The sequence below is a fragment of the Hesperophylax consimilis genome, unplaced genomic scaffold (genome assembly GCF_061612785.1).
Source record: "Hesperophylax consimilis isolate HC1 unplaced genomic scaffold, BYU_Hcon_1.0 scaffold_37, whole genome shotgun sequence".
In the NCBI taxonomy this organism is placed as follows: Eukaryota; Metazoa; Arthropoda; class Insecta; order Trichoptera; family Limnephilidae; genus Hesperophylax; species Hesperophylax consimilis.
The window spans coordinates 1,365,081-1,371,080 of NW_028301267.1; positions in this window are offsets into that span (position 1 = coordinate 1,365,081).

Here is a 6,000-nt window from a genome sequence, read left to right on the forward strand (position 1 = left end):
GGACATGAAAAAGGTTTTTCCCCACTGTGTCTCATAACATGAATTTTTAGATGCCCCTTAGTAGAACACGAAAAGTTGCAGTTGGAACATGAAAAAGGTTTTTCTCCACTGTGGGTAAACATGTGACTTTTAAGATTTCCTTTTGTATAGCAGGAATAGTTGCAATCAGGACATGAAAAATATTTTTTACCACTATGGGTTAACATGTGAATCTTAAGACTAACTTTTCTGGAACATGAATAGTTGCAGTGAGGACATGAAAAAAGTTTTTCTCGAGTATGGGTGCACAGGTGCAGTTCAAGCGTCGACTTACGAGAGCAGGAATAGTCACATTGATGACAAGAATTTTTTTTTCCCAAGACGCGCCCTTAGCAATCCGCCTGAAAATGATAAAAATGAGATAAATATATATTTTGTGTAAGCAGATACAACATAATTGTAGTTTAGAAAATAAACAACTAAAAAATCTACCACTCCAGAACGGTCCACAAGATTATTCTTATGAATAAAATGCGTAATAACAATAAATTAATTAAATTAAACTCGCAATCGAGGACCTTAACCTCTAGCCATACTTAAATAATACCGCCAACTCCTAGTCAGAACCCAAATACATTAAATTCTGTTAAATAATGGTCCGGTGAAATACCACCGCCATTAAATTAATATAAAAAAATGGAATTACTTGCGGTCAGGGTTATCATTTTAGAGCGCTTTAAGCATTCCATTTTAACATCCGGGAGGTCTATGTCAAGATCAGTATAAGGAATTCCACCTCCAACTTCTTCTCGGGATCCTGGTTCTGCCTTGATGGTAACAGTCTCCACATTTATATTATCTGGAAAAACGAAAAACAATACATTAGCCCTACTTTGAAAAAACTGAAAGAAATTAATGTTTCCGCATCAATATTAACATTCTAGCATCAAAAGAGACCCAAGTTATCTTGAAAATTAAAATGTTGGACTAGTAAACACCCGTCAATATGGGAAGAGGCGTCAGACAAGGGAGTATTTCTATATAAGATTCTAAATGATGCATTTGACAGTCAAGAAATTCATAAATCGAAAAGCTTTTGAATACGATTACGTAATACTAGAAGCAGGGATTTATTTTAGTGCTGACATTATGGTATTAAGTACAATAATATGTATTTACCATTGCCCATAATACAAATGGAGGGAAATAAGTATGCCGAGTCATTGGATATCTCCTATTTATAACTAAACTAATACAAAAGGTTGTAAATCAGGCAGTTTAGGCATGTAAAATAGTAAATTATATTTACTAATCCCATATAAACGAACTTCAAAAGGGCGTCTTTATATAAATAAATACACAATAGGTTCGGAAGTATGTCAATATAGCCACGTAAAAATCTGCTGTCAATAACTTCGAGAGTATCGTTCAGAACGAAATCAAGAACGCCAAAATAAGTGATGCAATCGAAATTTTTCATCTGCAAGGACAATAAATATTTTCGACTTTAGTTAAACAATTTGAGAGGCGGGTTTTGGTACCGCCGCCGAGGGAACCGTTTATTGGATAACCAACACAACTGCCACAGGACACCCCAAGTGGGTCGATACGTTTGGTGATTTAGCAGGGGTACCCAAGTTCATCGGGTGAGGTGTATTCAGGATGCGCCTGCCCACCAGCTGCTTGACGTGCCAGATCGGGGAGAGGCTGGTTTCCTAGATTCCTGCCCAAGCCTCATACCTTTTACTTTTCCAGTACTTCCTCTCCCTTCGTTTTCTTGTAAAAGACCATCCTCACAGCATCCCAAAAGATGAGATAGCCTATAAGGGATATTATTTTCCTTTGGGCCTTATGTTAATGGATAAAATAAATTTCAAATAATTTTCAAAAATTTCAGGGAACGTTTAGAATAAATATCATCAATATCGGTTGAGAGAGCATGCACAATGTCACACAACAACAAACGTGACATTGTTCATGCTCTCTCAAGTCGGAGAAACAACCCGTTCTAATGAAGTTCACATTAACTTTGAACGGTTGGGAGCATAATGTCACTCATGTTGTTACGTGACACTGTGCATGATCTCTCTACTGTTTATAGTTAATGTCGACTTCATCAGAACGCGTCGTTTCACTGACTCGGCTTTATTAAAAACGGCTCTACCGGCGTCTACCTTTTCTACTTCACTTAGAGCAGGACTCTTGAAGGTATGAATTACAGCAGTCCCTAACGACAACCGAAACACTCTACCCAGACCGACCTCACAACATTGCCCAATCACAAAAATAAATAAAAATATTAGCAACATAACCTAGAAGAGTAGCTTAGGTCGATATGTAGGAGTGAGAATGTCGTTATAGACAAGCAAAAACCGACAGTTTTAATTATTATTCCCGATAGCATATTGGGCCTGTGTAACAGTTATGTACCAAAAAATAAAAAAAATAAACACCTGAATTGATTTCGGAAATAAATTCCGGACATTCCTTTTTGATAAAAGGATAGTCTTTATCGATTTCCGTAAGTATCACAGGAACACTCTCTTCCGCACTTGTGCCTTGTTCTAACTTGATGGCGGTGGAATCCATGCCTCTTGCGTAAGGATCTGGTAGTTTCGTTTCACTTTAATTTTGTTATATGTTCGAGGGATTTCTTGAGAGATGGGTGGAATGTTTTCGTTCAAAGTGTTCAAATCGACGCAACGAGTAAAGCAAAAATAACATAACCAACAAAATGAACAAAATAAGGTGGCGTGCATAAATAAGTGGCGTGTGGCACGCGGGTGCGCCTGTTCTCACATTGCTGGAGGATTTGGGGCGGAGCTACGAAGTTTGCCGAGTGAACACGAAGGCTCAAAGCGGCTCGGAACTACGAAGTTTGCCGAGTGTACACGAAGGCTGGCAACAATCAACTTGATTTTGAATAATTTGTTTGAAGTCTTGAAGTTTGACTGTGGTTTGACGTTCGAAAATCTCTCAAGTATGAGGGAGATTTTGAGTTGAAAGAAACGAAACATGGAGGTCGTTATTAGTAAACATTTACAAGACATAATCAACCCTACGGACATTTTTTTTTTAACCTAACCTAACCTAACCTAACCTAACCTTCTACTTCCTGGTTACGAAACCATTACTAGGATAGGTTATTGTACTTTTTATTACTAACCTCCAACTTACCTAGCTCTGGTAGTTTGTATTGATATTTGAAGCTTATGTTTGTATTATTTAAGCTTTCTGCCAGAAGCCTGACCTCACAATTGTTATTTAATCTTATATATTCTAGGTTTTCCGAATAAAATCACAAAGTAGAAGAAATTTGTGTTTAATCTGTGACCCATCCTGATATTCCTTTACGATAGGCCTACTTCACTAGTAACTCTTAAGATCATTTAAACTTGAATGCACTACTTGTATTTTTATGACAAAGTGCTTTCTTCGATGTAATTGTTATGCAGTCTTATGGAGAAATAACAACCAACGAAGAAACCCAAGTTCTCATTGTCACAGGTTTAAATTTGCCGGGCAGATATGAAGTGAAGTTCGGATTTCGTAGCTCCGCCCCCAATCCTCCAGCAATGTGAGAACAGGCGCACCCGTGGCACGAGGAGATATATATCCATAGAAATCACAAAATTAAGAAAAAATTGAGTTTCTGATGATATTCTAGTGTTGCCATAAAACAACAGCGAACAAACTCATTTCAAGTAGGAACTTTCAAGATCTGTTTACAGTTATGATTATTTACTTTGATATGGCCCTAGGTATATACATGACTTGAATTCACAGAAAGACCAAAGCGAACACGTGCTCCAGCATTTGTCTCTGTGATTTTACACGCAGATGGAGGCGGCAGTTCAGATTTTATTAGACCTAAATATTTTGTCAATAGTTTCACCGGTCCCTCAATAAAAAAAAAAATAGAAAGCCAACTTGGAAATACACCCATTAGTCGGCAGATTTAGCTCTAGACCCTCATCAAGTCGTAATCCGAAATGGGTGTATTGTTAAACCAGCGACTCGGCAATAAAAACCTTCGCCCAAGGCTAGGCTATATTGTTATTGTTAGAAGGTCTTTTGTACAAATGTCATTTTAGCATCTTTTAAAATAATAATAACGACTACGGTGAGAATGTCGATGCCAGCGCCACGGACTCAAACAACGTACCGAAGTGGTGTAAAGCGGAACCACTTTAGTTCCAGCACCCCACGACAGGTGCGCTACGGTCGCCGGATTGCGCAGCTCAACCAGTGTTCCCGAAGCTCCCGATTTTTCGGGAGATCTCCCGATTTTTCACTTCATCTCCCGATCTACCGAAATGGCATCAATATCTCCCGATTTTTCAAAGCAAGCAGCGAATCGTCGTCACTCGTCGATTTTTTGTTTATGGTCTGCTCAACAGGCAAAAAAAAATAATTCCCCCGAATAGGGTATTAACAAGAATAATTAGAGAATACTGATTATCTCAGCATATTTATGTATGTATTATGGGACTGGGACACGGTCAAGCGGCTTGATCGCAAGCACGTAGTTTTTTTGTCTATTGTTGTCTATTATTGTCTATGCTTAGCGGCTTGACAGCCCGCATCAAGCCTCTCCGTCAAGCATGGCCACGCCTTCCTGTGATTTCGTGGTGGTCTATGTATATGTACTTCTATGCCTTCCTGTCATTTCGTGACTCGCGGCAAAATGGAATCTGTCAAAGACAAAGCGTTCTTGGCTCTTACGTTAGCTTTATGTTTGAATAAAATAATAAAAAGAAACGAATTTGGTGTCAAGAATGGTACAAGTTATGGGACTTGGACACGGTCAAGCGGCTTGATCGCAAGCACGTAGTTTTTTTGTCTATTGTTGTCTATTATTGTCTATGCTTAGCGGCTTGACAGCCCGCATCAAGCCTCTCCGTCAAGCATGGCCACGCCTTCCTGTGATTTCGTGGTGGTCTATGTATATGTACTTCTATGCCTTCCTGTCATTTCGTGACTCGCGGCAAAATGGAATCTGTCAAAGACGCGTTCTTGGCTCTTACGTTAGCTTTATGTTTGAATAAAATAATAAAAAGAAACGAATTTGGTGTCAAGAATGGTACAAGTTAAGGTACCGCTTTACCCATGAGCATTTGCAAAGTGTATTACAGGCTACAGCTATTTTTTGTATGAATATCTTGTGCGGTATTCATACAAAAAATATGTTTTCTCCATTGAAAATTCAGAAAATTATTTATTCTACAGTTTGATTATTAATGACCTTGAAAACCGCTGTCATAATTATTAAAAAATACTAAAATACTTCCAAAAATTTTAAATTAGATGGATTTCTACAAATTGAACACAAAAACAATAACTAAGTACCTATTTTATAACAATTTTATTCAATTTATATCATTGTTTATGATACGTGATATTTATTTGTCTATTGTCGTTTGTCTATTCCCACAAAAATATAAATTCGCATCAAGCCTCGCCGCAAGCACGTAGAATTGCGCAATGCTTGCAAGCCAGCTTCGGTACACGGTCAAAATGCTTGACACAAAGTGCCATAGACAATAAACTACGTGCTTGCGATCAAGCCGCTTGACCGTGTCCATGTCCCATTAAGGTACCGCTTTACCCATGAGCATTTGCAAAGTGTATTACAGGCTACAGCTATTTTTTGTATGAATATCTTGTGCGGTATTCATACAAAAAATATGTTTTCTCCATTGAAAATTCAGAAAATTATTTATTCTACAGTTTGATTATTAATGACCTTGAAAACCGCTGTCATAATTATTAAAAAATACTAAAATACTTCCAGAATTTTTAAATTAGATGGATTTCTACAAATTGAACACAAAAACAATAACTAAGTACCTATTTTATAACAATTTTATTCAATTTATATCATTGTTTATGATACGTGATATTTATTTGTCTATTGTCGTTTGTCTATTCCCACAAAAATATAAATTCGCTAGTTGTTCTAGGAGGTTTTGATCAAGCCCCGCCGCAAGCACGTAGAATTGCGCAATGCTTGCAAGCCAG